This window comes from Camelus bactrianus, chromosome 15 (genome assembly GCF_048773025.1).
Source record: "Camelus bactrianus isolate YW-2024 breed Bactrian camel chromosome 15, ASM4877302v1, whole genome shotgun sequence".
Taxonomy (NCBI): domain Eukaryota; kingdom Metazoa; phylum Chordata; class Mammalia; order Artiodactyla; family Camelidae; genus Camelus; species Camelus bactrianus.
Window position 1 is genome coordinate 54,839,343 of NC_133553.1, and position 19,971 is coordinate 54,859,313.

General features: G+C 38.9%; 1 pseudogene; it reads left to right on the top strand.

Moving 5' to 3' along the window:
* The window catches only part of LOC123615923 (lethal(2) giant larvae protein homolog 1 pseudogene), a 100,139-nt pseudogene extending 84,238 nt beyond the window's left edge, over positions 1–15,901 (top strand).
* The last annotated feature ends 4,070 nt before the right edge of the window (positions 15,902–19,971 follow it).

Below are 19,971 nucleotides of genomic sequence, written 5' to 3' on the forward strand. Positions count from 1 at the left end.
ATTCCGTTTCTCTAATCATGACAGGTTGCACATTGCATGAGGTTTCTTCTAAAAAATCACAATTTTGTGATAGGTTACTTCTTTTTTTTTTTTTGCATCCAAGGGATGATTCACTAATCTTTTTCTCTGAAAAATTTCATTAATAACATAGGATATTATAAATACTGTGCTATATTCAAATAATATGTTCAGAGGCTAGAGACATTTAAATTGATCCCCCCGCCACTCCAGTATTTAAAAAAAAATCAGGTAGTCAAAACTGGAATCTAGTCTTCTGATATAAAGGAAAATAACAAATCCAAGGGAAAATGGTTCTCTTTTTTTCTGTGAGGTGTTGCAAAATGTTGGAATTAAGTAATCAGGGTTTGTCTTTTATAGCAAGATACTTGAATGCTATAGGTTACAGCTGGTTGCAATATTCCTTGTTTTCTGATCCTATTCCTTTCATAATGAGGTTTCAGCAAACACTAACTGTTAACATTTGGCAAGGCACAGCTTTAGAGATTCCACACATGGACTATGAGCTTGGAGCCGAGTGTGTCCTATAAAATGGAGGTGAGCTTCGTGCATTTGCTTGTGTGACTGTGATTTCTTTTTCCAGATCAATCATTTTGCTATGTGCTTATTAATGACTATTTTACTTAGACTCCCTTAACTACTTCTACTGGTTCTTTCTCCCTCTTGCTCCTTGCTTTTCTCTCAAGCATTTCTCTTCAGCTCCACACCTTCCATCATAAAGCTCCCACAGCTGTATGTAGAACCATTTTGGGGAGCTCTGTCTCCTCCTTCTGTCTTCAGTACTCATTTCTCTGTGACAGGCTGTGCAGCTGATTTCATTAAGAAAGTATGAAAAGTACTTTTCATTCACACGTTTGTTGGAGTTTTTATTAGAAACCTTCTTTGTTGTCCATCTCATCAATAGAGAGAAAGAGCTGCTGAACCAAGAACCTAGACTCAGCATCTCTGGGGAAGCAGTCTGACTGCCAAGAGCAGATGAGTTTAAGGTTCCTTCCTTCCTTGACTACAGACTCCTCCAGCCCCGGACTCCTTGGAGCTGGGGCATCAGCTCTTCCGCTCATCCCTGTGCTTGGTGCAAAAGGGAGAGAAGGTCACCGCCACCCCAACCTCATGGCATGGAGTTACAGTAGAGGTTTACATCTAGAGAAGAGCGCTAATGAAGTCAGAACGAAAGGAATTAGGACTCAAAAGCTTTACTCCCAAGTCACAGCATTAATTAGGAAGGTTCACTTAAACAACTCATTCGCGAGGCTTCTCCCTCTGTTGTATCTTCCAGCAGTTTTGGAAGAACTTCCCTAGGCAAGTTCCTTTTTTGACGTCTCACAACCATTTCACTTATAAAATGAGGACAGCAGCACCCCACAGAGTTTTGGAGAAGATTAAATGAGATAATAATTTATATGTTGTTCACAATGCTCAGCTCTGAATAAACGTAAGAAACATTGCCACGGTGTCCAATAGTAATAGTATATACTATCAAAATAGTGTATATATATGTAGATATATATATGATTAAATTGATCTGGGGTATTTTTTGGAACTACTGTTGTATCTCATTAGGGAGTTGTGAGCTTTTTAAGCTATTGTTTGTAAAATCCTTTTGCACCTCTATTTGCACACAGCACGTTGTATATTTCTGTTGGAACAGAGGAAATAAATACTTATTTATATGTAAGCATCATCTCTTTTTCCTACCAAAGAGAACATAATAGCTAGAAAGCCAGATACAAACAGAAAAATGGAATATTAGGACACTGTGATCTTTGCACATGAACTTTGAATTTAAGGGCATATATCTTAAATTCTTCAATTCGAGACTCTGAGACTGTCTACTGAACTTTATGAATAGAATTCTTTGGGTATTCTAGACACTATCTATATATATATGTAATTTAAGCTCAGTAATACAACCTATTGATTGTTTGCTTTGATTTTTATTTTTGCTATCTGACCAAATAAAGCAGAAACAGATGGCTTTTCTGACTTACACTATTTTAAGCTTCAAATATGTTGCCCACTTTTGAGCCTATGGAGTTAATCTGAAATCTGTCACACGATAAAATTAAACCTTTATTTTATATTAGGTTTATAAAATAGGTTTATAAAATAGATTATATTTGGATTATATTTAGGGTCTGAAGACCCAGGCTTAGCTCTGAACCCACTATGGACCTCCTATGAATCACTTCACCTTGCTGAATCTCAGCTCTCATCTGTGAAGTAAGTTTGACTAGATCAGAATTTCTCAGTCTTCAGTGTGCATACTAATATCCTAGAGATTTTGATAAAAGAAAGTGTGATCAGCAGGTCTGCAGTCAGGCCAGGCATTCTGCATCTCTACGTCTCCGAGGTGAGGCCGGTGCTGCCACACTTTGAGCGGCAAAGGGCTGGAAAAATTCTTGGACAAAGGCTGTATAATTTGGGGTGTCTACAAGATTATTCACGGGAAAGCATGTCATGATGGCCCCAAACAGGCATCAAGCAGAGACAATTACTAACATGGGTATAGTGCTTTACAGTCATCAGACTGTGTTCCCATCCATTTAGTCATCATGGGATTCCTAAGAGGACCCTAAACTCAGAGAAGTTGAATCCCTGGCTCAAGATCACACAGTCATATTGTTGATACATGGCAAAGCCCAAGATAAAACAGAGAGACTGATCTCCAACTAGCTGTGCACACACACCACCAAGTCTTCCTCGGTCACTTTTGCATTCAACAGGCCCCCCAAAATGCATGAAGCCAAAAAAGACCTAACAGCCTAATTTGGTTTCATACACAGCCATATGTTTATGCATTTATTTGAAGTTACCTAAATATTGGTAAAATCATGTGTTTACCTGTTAGAGACAACCTAAGGCTTCTACATTTTTTTTCGTACCTTTCCATTATTTTTCTGCTGCAACCTATTCATCAAATACCGAAAAGCTTCTCAGGCCAGCATGTACATTTCCAGTTTCAACTGCTACAGTACATGAGTTCTAGATCTTAAAGGCCAGAAAGCATCTATTTGACTAAAGAGCTATAAGGCAGCCATAAAAATTATGGATCACAGAAATAAGCAATTAGTGTTATCTTCAATTGCTTTATTGGCAGTATTCACTCGTTAGAATAGAGGCAGCCGTAAAACAGATTGCAACATACTGTATAACAGCATATGGGATTTTACATTATAATGCTATTCTCTGCCAAGAAGTCATATTTTCATTTGAATGCATGGAACAGATTATCACAGGGTTTCCAGCATTAGAAGTAGATGACCCTCACTTTTTTAGTAGTTGTTGTTAAAAGGCAATTCCTGAAGTTATGACTAACTCAAAATAAGTGCGATGGTGAATGGGGCTGTGCTACATGCCTGCATTCTGAGCCACTGGAGACTGGGCATGGCATGGAGTTACAGTGGATAATAAAGTCAATCTCTAACGTGGTGGATAGAGGGAGAGTTGAGGGTTTGTCAGTCTTCCAAACCAGCTGGCGTCAATTCTGGAGGAAGCAGCTCACCCGCCCATCTCATCACAGCTGAAGTGCCACAAAAGACACCATGAGCACAGGGGACAGAAATAAAACCATAGGGATAATAATACGGAAAAGAACAGGATCATTATTTAACATTGGGAGATGTCTTCTTGACATCTACTCCGCCATGTTTACAGAATGTGTGTGGGAGCATGTTTATACACTGCGGATAACGTATACGTAGACCTTCAAATACACACACCCTGGAATGTGTTTCAACAGACTAAGCTCCTAGGAATCACCCAGGGGCCTCGAGTCTTTAAAAGTTCCCCCATCCCCTCATGCATTTTAACAAGTTTCAAGATGGCACACCTGGGAATAGGGCGAAATGCCCACTCTCTTGTTTCAACAGTGAAGTTGGAAAAAGAGTAGGGAAAAGTACATCGAACAGATTTTCTTTCCAAGATCAGCCTGTTATACAGCAAGTGAAAGGCTCTGAAAGGCAGGATTGCTGTAAAGGAAGCTTGTGTGGTTTCAGATTAGAAGTCATATTGTTGCACTCACAGTTGATCAAATAAATATTAATCACCAAATGTATTTATGTCACTTCTCAAGCGATTGCAATATATTTCAAATGTGTTTTTAAATGGTGGATAAAACACACTGGGAGGGCAAAAAAAAAATTTCTCCTTTTATAGAACCTCAGATACTAAGGATCTAGAAGGCATATGTAGTAATTTACCAGAACAAAGAAATATATTTGAATTAGTTTCTGTGTGTTTTCTGATATTTATTCAGATCTAGTGAAATCCAAATAATCTGATAATGTCTTCATAGTCTATGTACAATGATATGTTAAAAGTTGACTTTAATCTTACATAGTATTTCAGTGAATTAGCATATTGACTTAAGTAATTTTTCTAGTCTTAGGTCTGTAAAATGACAAAATTGTAAAAAAAAATTAACTGTAAAGAAAAAAAACCCTTATAATTTTGGAAAAGTATACTAAATGATTACAAAGGCAGTAATAATGCAAAACAAAGTATAAAAAAGCTGCCCCTTTCTATATTCCTTGAAGTAATATTTTCAATCCTTGATTTCCACATTTCTGTATTTGAGGACTTTTCCTTTTATTCATAAAAGGATTTGGTTAAAAAAAAAGTAATTAGGCTAAAAATACAAGCATTTTGCAACCTAGTCCTGCCTATGCTATTTACTAGCCCATTTGGCCGGTGTATATTGATATAACACTTAAATTCTGCATCAGCTGTCATGTACATGTATTTGTAAATGACCATAATACCTGTAGCATCCTTCCAAATTCAGCTTGAGAAAAAAATTTAAGTATATCTCAAGTGGTTAGAGTAATTTCTCATGAATGACTACCTTGTCTTATTTTTAGAGTGAGGAAAGCTGGTAGTTTTCCAGGAACCAAACAAGTGGGCCCTTTTAAAAACTTGAAATGGAAACAGGAATCAAGACGGTGGCTAGTTTATACTCTGAGAAAAAGCATGCTGGCAGACTGAGGGTGTTTCCAGTGTCTAATATACAGTAAAACATCTGCCTTTTGGTTCAGCGGCATTTTTCTCACTAGCCCATCAATTTTCCTTATTTGGCAACTCTTGTGGCCTTGGCCTTGTGACTGAGGCAACCTTATTATACACAAATGTTGAGAAGCAAGTTTTCTTTGGATCTGTAAGGTAGCAAACTTAAGGGACTATGTATTTTTAAAATGTCAATGAGTAGGTGAGTGTGTTTCACCAAATACAGTCTCACTTGAGTCAGACAACAGCAACGCCAAAGGCTAATGGAGAAAATGGTTTTTGACATATTTATCTTGCCATGCAATAATGTTACTTAATTCAGCATTGTTCAGAACAAATCAATGATGAATAGTATCTTACCATATAATGACTAGTTTTTCCTTTCCTTGCAATAAAGCATTTAAGAAAAAAAAAAAAAATCCCAAGCATCTCAAATAGCCTGTGCTTTGCTGCAAAAAATAGATTGTGACGAGAGTAACTCTTCCAATCAATTATGCAGCATGGTTTTAAGTGAGGAAAAAATTCAACATGCGTATCACTTCAAAATATACACATATATCTATATGCACAAACTTCATAAATTTTGAAGGGTTACGAAGCATATATTTTGCTACACCAAAAGCTCTGACTGTTAAATTGATTGCAACAAAACTATAATTTCTTTTTTCTGAAAAACCCGAGCAATATGAATCTTACTGGGATTATTTAAACACAGTGGTATGGATACACATCTATATGTGTGTGGGTATAAACAGCAAGATTTCTAAAAATTCTCTTCAGTAGGCTCGGCAGCAACTCCTCTCCTCTAATTAAAATATTGCCCTGAAATTATCTCCTTTAAAAGTGACGATAGTAAATAAATATATTTCAATACTACACACGTGGATTCTGAACCCATTCTGCATAAGAGGTCACTTAATATTGTTCACTCCTGTTATACACATGCAAGGTTCATGAATGGTCTCCCTTAAGAGCACCTTTTTAAAGAATGATGTACTACAGTAGCCACAAGAATGTGAATTAGAATATGTGTGTGTGTGTATAGATACATATATATATATATGTATACACATATATACATACTTTTTAATTTTGGCTGAATTCAGGAATGAGTCTGGGATAAAATAATCGATCTGTCCCAGAGCAACAGATTGCAGTTAGAGATTGCCAACAAATCGCAAGCAACAGTAGGTAATGACTAATTGTAATAGGAATGAGGGAACAGAGGGTGGGGATTGTTTCCGAAAAGGTAACTGAAAAAACACTCTTTCCCAAACGGAAACAAACAGTTTTGCTTTGGTATTTGTTATTGTTAAATGAAACACAAGCACAGCACCTTCCCTCTTCTCAATAATTCCTAGTGATGGTGAACAGTTTGACGATTTCTAAGAGATCTGTGAATTTTCCATCACAGGCTGCCTTTTCTGTTCCTCTATTTCTATTAATACGAATATTCTATGAGGCACTTTTGAGGTTTCTCAATGAATTATTATTTTACACTCTTTGGAGCTGCACAACCTAAGACTTAATAGAAAACCTTGACTATGACTCCCACATTGTAGTAATGAGTCTACATAATTCTTTTCTAAAAAAAAGGAAAAAGGATTTATGAAGATTTACAAGGTCCAAGAAACAGAATGGCAAGAACCATCATATCCATCTCTTTTATTGATTAGAATGCTGTAATTTTTAATTATCTATTCAATCTTACCTCCTCAGATTTTTATGAAATACTTTTTTTCTAATTATCAATGTACACAAACAAAAATTTGTTTCTAACAGAAACTTAACCTTCTAAAACTGTAATCTATGAAACAGCTTGGAGCTTGAGGTGCTGAAAGGATTTAAACTCTGTGCGAAGGTTCAAAGGCCTTGGGGACTTTCCCTAAGTTTCACATCAATGCATTGAGGATCAACAAGATGTTCTGTGTAGTTGAAATATAAGAATTTTGTGGCTCCCTGTAACTGTAGTGATGACAAAGCACATTGGGTCCAATGTAATAACATATTTTAAAGGTCTCTTATTGTGTTTAAACTTAAATATTTAATTTCAACCAACACACTGTGGTGAGAACGCCCATGTACTTATTCCAAATGTAAAAATAACGATTCCTTAACTTGAGGATATAGACTGTTATCCCAGTCTTTAGATGATACAACCCATTTTGCCTCACTGCTACTTTAACTACTAAATCCTCTGCTTTCTACATGTTGAACCTCAGAATCCATGTCTACTTAATATCTGCATCAAATATTCTTTATCTCCTCCTAATTCAAGGAAGAAATAAGTGGAGGAAGATAAGGACTGCCCTTCTTTCTTAAATGGACATTGATAGATGTCCCTAAGATAGTTTCTCAACAAACTCAACGCTTTCTCTGCTGGAGAAGAGAAGAGCAGTTCTAGAAGGTAAGTTCAAAAATTAGCCCGTACGGTAAGAACATGGAAAAGAGAAAGTATCAATTGCAGAAATAGAGTATCAGGACCAAATTAGATGGGAGAAGGATGAAAAACAATGATGAACAGTGAACTATAGATCACTGTAGCAACATACACAAGGAAAGAGGCAAAGCTAAGGGCAATGAGATGGCACAAGAGCGGCATGAACCCTGTGAGAGGGACCAGGAAAAATAAAACCAAAAAAAAAGAAGTAATGTCATAACAGAAATCCATAAATCACGAACAGAAAATCAGAATTATACTCAACTAAGCCCAGACTAAATCCTGGTTGATAAGGGTCATAAGCTTAGAATTTCCCATCTGTTCCCAAGAAGCTTGTACATATAACTGGTATGCACCTAAACCATTCTTTTGTTTCCAAGGGTAGAATATTTTGAACAAAAACAGACATCAACATCTTAATAATTGAAAGTCTGCTAAAGCTATTTATATTTATCGTGAAACTGTTTGAACCTCCCAATGGGGTGAACTGCAGACAACTTCATATTCCAGATTTCAACACAAGTGCATTAGTCTCCCATTATGACCCATGTCCTTTACATTCAAACACAGAAGGGCCCAGCCACTCCACAGCGGTAATCCTCTAGCCAGCATTTACATCTCGGGTGATGACAGAGACACTGTAGTGAGGGACTCTGAGCATAAAAAGCCAAATGCCAGTGTTCTAGCTGTTACCCAGTTTACTAGACACAGAAGAAACTGCCAGTCATTTTCAGGGACTGGTGAAACATGACCTGAGGTGGACTCATTCAATCATCCAATCATTTGTTTATTCATTCAGCCAATAACTATCAAACACATACTCCCCACGTTCCAGGTACCCAACAATCCTCCAGACCTGGTGCCTTAATATTGTAATATCACACATATTTGGGGTAAAATAACCCATTTCCCAAAAGTAACAACTTTAAAACTTGAATTATCACCTCTTTTCCCCTTGCTCTATGTTTGACCTTTCATGCAGGTCATATTCATAACGATTTAATACATTTGAGTAATTTCAGATGGCTCCTTATGCTCACATATAACTACTTCATTTATAGTCAAGTTATAACATGTGAGCGTACATGAAGCATTGTTTTCTTAAAATAAAAATATTCCTGGATATAGTTCACCTTAATGTGAGTAAAATAACCCTTCAACCCCATCACCAAAGGAAAGAAACGCTAGCATGAAAGCCCTGGATTATTAGGGATAGCCAAGAGTAAGGCCCTGAAAAGGGCAGAGGGACAAATGGGAAACCAGCACTGGCACCACTACCTCTTGACGGCGTCCACGGCTCTCTTCTCTTCTGCTCCAGGATTGCATAAACTAAAATACTTCCGATCTGAGTGAACTGGTTATTCCTTTTATTTGTCTTGCCCAAGTTGCAAAGAGATTTTTCCATAATTTCATTCTAGAATTTGATGTCTAATCCTTTCAATTCACGATCTTATGGATTTCAACCAAAATAAGGACTCTCCTGCTTTGTTTTCTGTCTGCAGACACTCTGATATATTACCACCTTGCGGGCCCAGAGGACACGCTGCCCTAAGTGTGCCCCTCTCTTCACTGTCTCTGGGCTCACTGCTACTCTGTTGAGGGGTTTTAACCAGAACTGCATATTCTGTTATAGCTACATTCACGTTCACACATACAAATCTATATCACATATTTCCAACATATAGTAAAATCACTATTTATACATACACCCACAAAAAATGTTTTACTCATAAAATCAACTTAAAGTGATTCAAAGGGTTTGGTCCACATCATTATTTCATGTGTTACGATAAACAGGTAACTAATGTCCTTTTGCTCCATGATAAGTCAACCATAAGCAGTATCTGTGGCAGATTTTGGCTAATAAACTCCAAGATAACAAATACATACCTCACAAAAACCTGGCTACATTCAATATTTTGATGCATATGAAGAATTAGCATGTTAGCCAATTTTTTTTCTAAAATGAGCTTGTTTATAAACGTTAGTCGTTGATTAAATAATTGTTTTAAAAAATGACCATTCCTTTGGAAGGCCTACATAAAAAAACAAAAGAAATAAAACCTCAGATTTAGTCACTCCAGGCCAAAATTTGAACTTTCCTTTGAGCTGTATAGATTCTGACAGGATCTTGGTGTAAATGAGCATTTCCTGGGAACAATTATCCAAGCAACCCCCACCTGTTTCCCTTCACCACCTCAAAATCATAGCTGGTGAATTCAAACCACAAGGGAAAGTGGCTGATGGTCTCTGGGTTACTCCTGAGAGCTACTCTCACAGTATTCCTAGGTGGCCCCTCGCTTTTCCAAGAGGGGACAGTGGCTCTTGAACCACATTCTGTGCGCATGTGGTTCCTCCCCATTTGTACTGCAGCATATCCGACTTCTCCACTCTAAGAAGCTGTCCTTAGCCACCGCGACCTCGATTCCTGCAGGTGACAGTATGGCTTTCTGCTGATTTATTAAAAATCTCCCACTTTATGGCTCCTGTGTACTCTCTGGAGTGCGATCATGTGACCAGTATAATGACAATCTGTCTCCCTGCTAACATTTCTCTACTTTGGTTATTTGTTTGATAAAGTGAGGAGCTTCCCTTTTGTTGCCCTTCATCAGAGCTTAATGTCTTTACTTTGGGATCAATATACTTTATGAATAATTTTATTTCCTTCTATTTTTATGGTCTTTTCTCCTCATTATCATACAGAGTTTATTAGCTGGTGCTGTCAGTATCTTTACCCTGTCATATGTTCCTGAGGTACAGTAAATATCACTTGTGTTGTAATTAATATGCACACCCTCTGCAGTAATTAAAGTACAGACCCCTTCAACCAGCTGAGCTTCCTACACTAATTCCACCTTATCTTCATAATGAACTTATTGTAATCTGAAACTACTACTGAATATTGTTCAGTAAGGCTAAAAGAATGAAATCTAACGAGATGCAATAATATTTGTGAACATGTTAATATAAAAAATGAATTTAATTAGTCTAAATCTAATTAAATTTCCCATACAATTAAAAGCCTCCCCTTCCTTCCATTTTTTAAAAACTAACGAATGCCAAATTATTGCCCTTTCAGTTATTCCTACAAAGAAGCCAACTGGACAAATACTTTTTCCCCCATAAGATACACACAGCAAAACCTAGAGGCACCAGAAATTGGATAGTGACCAATAGAGAAATAGCTGAGTTCCTTTAAGGAACTACTCTCTGAAATAAGGACTTGCAAGAGTTTAGACAAATCAAAACTCTGACCTTTCTTGAAAAAAGAGAGAAACTCAAGCAAAATAGTTTAACAAATCAATCTGCCAATAAAAAAAAATAGGTTTTTAAAACATCTAATACCAAATGTACACTGCAAGTTGCATTAAGGCACAGTCCCTGTCCCCAAGGAGCTTATATTTAATGAAAGAAATACATATTTCAATTCAGCAAAATTTGCTGGGCATCTTCTGGAAATAACACAGACAATGAACATCACAGAATTTCTAAGCAGTGTGAAAAAGGAACGTCTAGCACTAAGCTTGCACCTTGAGAGACTAGTGAGAGAACATTTGGGGCAGGACACTAACTGCTGCACGTGTTCAGTTTTGCTGGAGGAGAAAGCCTGTGTGATTTAGGAAAAAAATAGACACAAAAGACTAATTGGCACAAAGAAGGAATACGGTAAGGAACTGCATACATAGTTAATATTATACTTGTATTGTCAGAAAACACTTCAACAAGGAAAGTGCTTTAAGGGCAGACCCACCATAGGCAGAGAGCTGGCAAAAGAGCCCGCAAATTGGATGAAGGGTCAGGCGTGATCACCGCAATAATGCCAGGGAATGGAATTATTTCAAAGTGGAAAGAAGTTACCAACAGGGTAGAACACTGCTTTTTAATTATTCACAGTAATGACGTGGATCTAGGAATGAAAGAAGTCATTTCCAAGATTGTAGACTGAACTAAATTAGCAGGCAGTGCAGCACTGAAGACTGATAAAACACACACACACATCTAAATATGTCAGCTTAAGAATGTAAAAGTGGTTTAGCGGTCAAAACACCTGTCAATTAGGACAACACATTTACTCCCACAGTTGTTTTCTTGTTTTCTTTAAAAACTATCCCTGTTATAAGACATGTTACCTACTGGATTACTTGGGAGGAAGTAACCAAGTGATGTTATGTTTGCAATACTGGAATCCAAACACCACCTAATCTGGCACTCACAGAGCAATGATGGATTGGCTCCCCAAGAAAATCAACATCTACTCTCCTCCTGGACTTGATATAAACTTAATTGGGAAAGAATAGAGAGGCATTTAGAGAAGCATCCATGCAACAGTCTCTGTAAAATTATCAGTGGTCTTGCTTTTAGACGTGAGATGTCCTTTGGCAGCACTGCTTAGCCATTCCCCACCCACCACCGCTAACACCACACATTGATTCTTTCACTTCCCTGTCCTCTATTTCATCCTGAGCCTCTAGTTTGAAACTGCATTTCTTTTTCTTAATCCATTAAATATAGAGAATTTGGGAACCTAGAATCATCTCATGCTATTCCCTAATACAGTAAAATGAAGAAAATTTAAATTGTATGAAAGTTACACCAATTAGAAGGCAATGAGTCCTAAGTAGAAATGTGACAGTCTAGGAAGTTATCCTAAAAAGCAAACTTCTGAGATCTCTTCTCAACATAGAGCTTCAGTGATGAAAACAAATATTATATTGAGATGGATTGCTCAAGCTATGCATTTCAAATCAAACAAGCTAAAAGTTAGGCATTCTCTAGTAGAGTGCTCACTGTATTTTAAGGAAGATTTAAATGTACTTCAGGAGGGCAGCATGGAGAAAATGGAATGATGCTGATACCAAAAATAAATTACAAAGAAAATCTGGGCTGTTCTGCTGCTAAAAAATAAAACTAAAACAGATGTTGACATCTACTGAATAGTGAATATGTTCCTTAATGTGGATCCTGATCATCAAAAGGGAACCTACTCAGAAAGAAATCTGATAGGAAAGAGTGGAGACCCTAAAAGATAGACTTTTAAAATTCCTGAAAAGTTTTGGTTAGGCTTTGCCACTGAAAGTCATTGAATCCAGAACGTCAGCCCATTTTCACTGATGACAAGGCAAGTGTGTACCAGCAGGGGTATGTGTGTCTGCACTCGTGTGTGTATGCACTCGTATATATAAGAAAGTAAAAATTCAAGCTCACAATATTAAGTAATGTGAAATTTCCTCTGGTATACTCTTTCAATATATTTACTGAAAACACATCTATTTGCATGTGTTCAATGTAAGCTTTGTGTTCAGTTCACTGTAGTACCTGAACCTAATGCTGAAGAATGGTTTCAAAGGGCAGGAAAAAGTTCTAAAAATCAGCAGCAGTCTTGCTCATTAGTGTGTCTGCATCAGTTTTGAAAACTGTTCATGTGAAGGATGGGCTTGGCTTTGGAGCAAATATTTTGTGACTCAATTTATTTTGTACGCTTGGCATAGTGTGGGAGCAATCCTAATGTTTATGGATTATTGCACTAACTTAGAAATTATAGTGTAATATTTGTAATTCAAAGGGAGCTTTCTTGCAAAGCAGATGTACTAATATTTGCTCAATGGTGAGGTCAGTGACAATGTCTAGGAACCTAAATAGAACACAGATGTCAACTCTAAGAAGTTGTGTGTGTGTGCTGGGGTGGTCAATTTCAAACCTCCATTTGGTGATATACTCTTGATTCAATACCAGCTTTTTGGCAGGTTGTGTTCTTAAGGGAAATGTCAGTTAAGAAGGGTTTTGTTATGAGTCTCATCGTGTCTTTTCTAGCCCCTCTGGTCAGTTTGTTTATGTACTGGACCATCAATGCCTTAACATTACGCAATTGAAACAAAGAATAAAACAGGGCAACTAAATAATAAATGAGATGGGAAACAGCATTCTAGAACACTTACATGAAAGACACCCTTGAAGGAAACCATTGATGATAAAGTTGAATAACTGCGAAAACTAAGCTATTCTCATTCTGTGTGTATACACATTATATGTGTTTGCATGTAAAATATATATTATATATATTCTTTAATAATTTAAGACTATTGACTTTGGGATAAAATGCAAATAGCAACATTTACGTCTCTCTTATTTTCACAATTACTGAGAGGAATTAGATAATATATATAAAACCTTTTAATCTATTAAACGTTAGAACTGTCATAATTTTCTTCACAGTGATCACTTCCCTTTGGTTTTAAATGCCCTAACTGTATTACCAGGTGTAAAAGCAAAACCAAAAACTCCAGTTTGCCTTCCTTTTTTTTTTTTTTTTAGCTTACTAAATGAGATTCTAAAATCAAATTTCAATGGTTTGCAAAACTCTCAAATTAAGGCAGAAGTGATTAAAGACACTTTTAGCTACACCTGCTCAACTGCTCCTTCAATGAGAAAATGACTTAGAAATTGCAATTGGTAGATACAACAATATTGAACTAAGAGATGTTTCAGTACAGATAGCCCAGGTAGAATCCATCTTTAATACTCTAATTCCTCCACCTTTCTCCATACCTAACTTCTGTTTCAAATAAAGAACACGCCCACCTGCTCACTGAGTGGCCCAGCGTGTTTGGATGCGGCTGTTTAGTCATGCATTGTGAAAAGGCATGCTTAAGGGTTAGAAAAAAAATTCTCTCGCATGCAGTCAGCATTAAGACAAAGTGTTTCTATCCACTATTACCTGTTCAGCCCACGTCGCCAATGTCCCCGCCAAGCCATGGGTCTGCATCGTGAGCGCCAGCGAGCAGCAGAGCTCCCAGCCAGTCTCCTGCACAACGCCCGAGCTGGCCCATCACTGATACCAGAACTCAGCCTGGGAGCCATCGCAGCAAAGGCTGCTGCTGACTGGCCATGAAGACAGCATTGTGCGGTTCTGGGACGCCTCCGGTGTGGCACCCTAGCCATCCTGCAAGCTGAGCACTGCTGGCCTCTTCAGAGACACTCCAGGCACACCAACAGCCTGGCTCAGGCCGCGGAGGGACCATTGGTTACCCTTCTGCAAGATGGGCTACTTCTACCCCTGCAGCGATGATCCTCTGCCCGGTGAGCAGAAGGTGGCGCTCTGCGAGCACATAGCCCAAATGGTGGCAGCCGGCACTGCAGGTCAGGTGCCGGTGCCGGAGTTGAGCTGGGAGCCTTCGGAGCAGGCGGTAAGCACGGCCAGCGGGCCTTCCTCCAGTACCGTGAGGGCTTCACGTGGAAGGAGTCAGAGGCTGCCCTCGCCTCTGGCTTCCAGCCTATGTGGTGTGCTGGTTCAGTGCCTGTCGCCCCGCTGTCTCTGTGGTCTCTCAACACTCCGAGCGCAGCTTCGTGGCCTATGGCACCAGTCACAGCTTTGGCCTCTTTGTCCGCTGGCGCGAGAGCCCTGGTCTGGCCAAGCACACCCTTCACACCAATGACTCCCTGGCCATGCAGGGGCCCCTCTCCAGGGTGAAGTCACTCACAGAGTCGCTGCTTTGGTCTTTCCTGCGCACCCGGAAGAGCTCCAACGCGGGCTCGGCGGCGTGTGGACGCTCTCTGGCCGTACGGGGGAGGCATCTGAGGAGGAGGCGGCGCTGGCGCACGGAGGCGGGGCTGACGTCCCGAGCGCGCCTGCGTTCAGTCCCGCGTTGTTCGCGCGCAGCCGCTCTTGGCCTGACCTATGTACGAGGCTTCACAGGCCGCGGCGCAGGTGCAGGACTTGAAGGGCCGTCACACAGGGCTCAACGCACCTGTGGAGCAGGTTAAGGTGTTCACGCTGCCCACGGTGAGTGCCAAGCCAAGTTTAAGATGATGGCCCAGGAGGAGTGTTGCATGCGCAAGGTAGCATTGGTCACAGTTGCCAGTGTGGCTTGCAGGGACTATGCCAGGGCCTGCCTGGCCTGCCTCCGTGAACTGGGCAATGACCACATCTTCTCGGTGCCTGGCCTGCAGCCCCAGGTGTACTACTTCTATAGCTGGTAGGAGGACTTCCTCAGAATCACCTCCTGGGTCTTAAGGTGCCACTGCCAAGGCCTTTGCCTGATTTCCCCATCGGAGTTGAACGCTTCTCCCAAAGTGTCCAGAACGTCACAGAGCCACCCAGCTTTCTGGACGTTAGCTGGCGCCGTAATGCCTCATGTGCCAGCTAAGTCTCCCAGAATTGCTGAAGCTGGGCCAGGCTAATGGGAACCCAGGCATCATCCTGGCCCCAGGAAGCTGCAGTGGATGCCCTGATTCTGCCTGCAGCAAAGTAGCTAACACTTTAGAGCCTCCTGAGCCATGTTCTCACCCATGTCCTCCAACGTGGCCACCAGTTGACAGCGCTACGCTGCACACATCAGGGGATGTCGTGGTGAAGGATTTTCTGAGCTCTGCAGAGAATCTGAGAAGAACCTGAGAACGCTGGCAGAAGACAAGGCTTTAGTGTTAGCCATCCTGATCAAATAAGGAAGGCTAGCAACCTGGCCACCAACTGCTCTGCTTGGATCTGGGATCAAGGACCCCTGGCTCTTGTCTGGCCCTTCACGTGGACACATACCTGCTAACTTGCAGGCTTTAGTGGAACCTGCCAACCCTGGCTCCAGAGTGTGGACTCAGCCCAGAGCCTCTGAGGCAGATTCAGACTGGCCCTTCCTACAGGCAGTTGGCTACTCTGGAGCCCAGGTACCGAGGGGAGAGGACAGGTGAGGTTAGCAGCCCATGCCACCTCCCACTCCACACACTGCCCTTTCCCACCTCCCTTTGCAAAGACAATTTTTCTAATGCCTGTACTGGCTGGACAGTCATTTTAAAACTGTTTTGGCACTCCTGGAGAGGGTCCCCACCCACAGTCTAGGGCCCAAGTGTGTGTGTGTGTGTAGGAGGAGAGGATGGGTTTCCCTGCAGATGATACCTTGGGGTTTTTTTCTGTCATTTTTAAAATTAGCAGTTTTAATATTAAAAATTCAGATTTTTAATATTGAAAATGAAAGCATTTAAGATCTCTTAAAGGGGAGAAAAAACAGTACCAATAGAATGAACCAGAACAAATATTTTAATTATCATTCTATTTTACATGATTCTCTATACCCAGCATTGTTACTCAGAATGTTACATGGGAAAGGAATCAGATACTCATTTTTAGCTAAAACATTAGGGAGTTTATGCCTGAATTTTGTAAGTGATAAGGTTACCCATGTGCCTTTGAGAAAATGCTGAGAAACTTTTCTGGTTCTCAGACAGAAAATATAAGTTGTGAACTTCTTTAATGGCTATGCCTTCCAAAGTAGAACGAAGGGAAAGAGTTATTGAGGTAACTAAAACAAAGCAAGAAATACTGTAGAAAAACAAAAAAATATTTCTCCCCAGGTCTGAATCTAGCAGCTCAGAACACATGAAGGAGATGAATGAACTGAAAAGGTATTTGCAGCCGAAGAGATAGATGCTGAGCTATTATTTCTTGTGATGCTATGAGATATTTATAACAACAACAACAACAAAAAAAAAACCTCTTGAGAATAAAATCAGCATCCAGTTCCTCAGCAGCAAACAACAACCTTCAGACTCCACTAGCAATATTATACCTTAAACATTAGTGCATGTTTAAATATTTTAATGACGGCTTAAATAAAATTTTGTTTTATTTATCAGCTGTGTCTACATTCACATGCTATTTTCAGAATATTCCCTTTAATAATCAGCGTTCCCTGTAACTACAGTAATAAAGGTAAACTTAGAGCAAAATATTTTCTTTTCAGACTACTTCCCTGTCCTAAAATGCTAATCAAATCATAGCATATAAAAACCTTTAAGTTTTAAGTGTGGTACTTAATTTTTAAAGAGAAAATATTAAAAGTGGGTTTTTTTAGTAATGAAATTTTTTATACTTCAGAGTATCATGGAGTCCACCTTGAAAGCATGCTCTCTTACCTTTCTCGTTTAAAAAAATAATAATAGACATACAGAAAGGGCTTGACATTTCCCTTTGTGAGCTGTAAGTTCCAGAAATCAGAGGACATTACTGGAACATCTGTTATTTCACATTTTCCACTGAATGGCTTTCATGGTCACATGGTCAGGAGACAATTACCACAATCCTCTCAGTCATTAGGGGCTTTGCAGTTTATACTACAGGCTTTCAGTGTTTTTACTCTCTCTTGGTATTGGTGCATACAAAATGACAAGAAGTGAATTAAGCTTCTCTGGGGCACCAAGTAGAATCATGTTGGCCTGAAATAATTCATGTATCTCACAAAACTCGTGGAGAGAGATTCTTTGCCTGTGAAATAAAACAAAACCCATTTAGTTGTAACCCTCATGCAACATTTTGGTAAAATCAAATCTGAGACATAATCTTTATCAAATAAGACTCTGTTTTCTATGCCATATGAAAGCAACTTGTTGACAAGTGAAAACTGAAATATTGATGTGGTAAGTTTTTGTCTTGGTTTGCTTTTAGGGATTGCTTGCGTTGTGTGTATGCTTGTTTGTCTTTGTTTCAGTTTGGTTGTTGTTGTTGTTATATGATACCAAAGAATTGATTTGATAGATTAATTTTGGGTTGGAGTGACTAAATTAAATATGTTGTATCATTTGCAAATGTTTAGCACACAGCTTATAGACGGTCTAAAAGGGGAATTGACACATGAAAAGATATGAATTTAGGAGAACTACTATACAAAACTGAGTAGAAATTAAGGGGTTCATAAATAATCTATGCTGACTTCTGATTCCAAATCTTCTGAATTTTTTTTCAGATTTCATGACATATTCAAAAAAAAAAAAGGCAACATGGAATGTTGTATAAGAACATTATTCTTAAAACTAACATCAGCATCATTATGGTGATTTAGTTTTCTACAGATGGCCATGACACTACCTCCTCCCTTCTTAAATGAGGTTTTAATACTGTTCACATCAAAAGCTGAGGTCTGTTGCCCTCCCTTTAAAATGGGCTGGCTCCATGACTTTTTTGACTAACAGGTTATGGCATTTATGAAGCTACTGATTTTTGTGGCTAGATCATTAAGGGCCACGAAGCTTCTGCTTAGTTAACTAAAATACTTGTGGAAATTCTGTACAAAGCCCAAAGGCTACCATGCTATGAGGAAACCTAAACCCACCCAAAAGGAGAAACCACAGGGAGGCCCTGGACCACAAGAAAAGAGATGTCTAGGCAGCCCCCAGCTGCTTGCTCCAATAATAACTCTAGCCCCTGCCTAACTGCAGCCCCAGGAAAGGCACTGAGCCACAACCACCCAGCTGAACCCCTTCTAAATCCAACCACAGGAACCATGAGAAATAACAAAGCAATAGTTGTTTTAAACCAAAAATCTGGGGTAATTAATTTATTTATAGAGTATTAATTTAGTAAGTAAATATTTCTGAAAGTCCACTCTGTGCTAGGTAATATTTTGAGTACTGAATCCTGCAGAGATTTCTCCCTCTACAAAGGAGTTTAATGAACCCGTTTATCCTCTGTGCTTCCATGGCTCTTTAGAGTGGTAAAATAGCACTTATTTCTTTAGTCCATATTGTATGAGTTATAGACATGTTTGATTATAAACTTCTAAATTCAGAATCTGGGTCTCAGTTCATTTTGTTTCCCTCTGTAGTGTGTAGAGCACACACAAATGTTCAGTGACTGATACATAGCACCCATTTGGATAAGGAAGTTCAATACAAGGAAGTGACACCATTAACCCCCTTGGTACAAATTAAAAACTGAAGTTTTCATACATGACTTCTTTATAATAGCTGAAGTTTTCAACGGGAGAAAAAGAAGTACTTTTTTAAGGATTTGTGTATGTGATCATTGCTATTAAGCTACTTACTATAACAGTCAAAAAGGAAAGCACTTTTCAAATATCTTAGTTGTTAATAAATAAGCCTTAAGTTACTAAAATAACTATCCCATAAGCTAATTTTTTTAGTTGTCAAATAGTCTGTTTCCACAGCTATAGATCATTTTGTTCTAATTGAAGCCTAAAACTGAAAAGCGGTATGATAAAAAGTGATGTCCATGCCTCCTGCTTACAATCTTCCTTCCCACCACTAGTCTATGCTGTTGCACTAAGTACCGAATGCTCATTCAGCGTCCATAGGCATGTTGAAAGGATTAACTTTTGTTTAAGATTTTTAGCTCAGATGGAAAAAAGTCAAATGCCTGATTGTTTCCTCAAATTTGAAGCAAACAATTTAAAAACAATTCTGTTCACAAAAATATATATTTTAATTCATAAATTTAAGTTTTAAAAATCTTTGTCAATTCAGAGAAATCTTTTTTTTTTTTTTTTGGAACCTCCCTTTCTAATTTTGAATAGAAGCAATCCAATCCTCATAGTTGTGATTTCTTAAAATGTTCAGCTTTTGTTAACTTCTCACAATGTTCAGTTTTTGTTATGGTTTCTTAAAATGGTCAGTTTTTGATAACTTCTCCAACTGGGGTCTTTTGACCCAGTTTGATCTACATTTAATGATCAAATGAATTTCCAAATCCCATGAATTCTACCCCATCACTGCTTTTCCTACCTAACCCA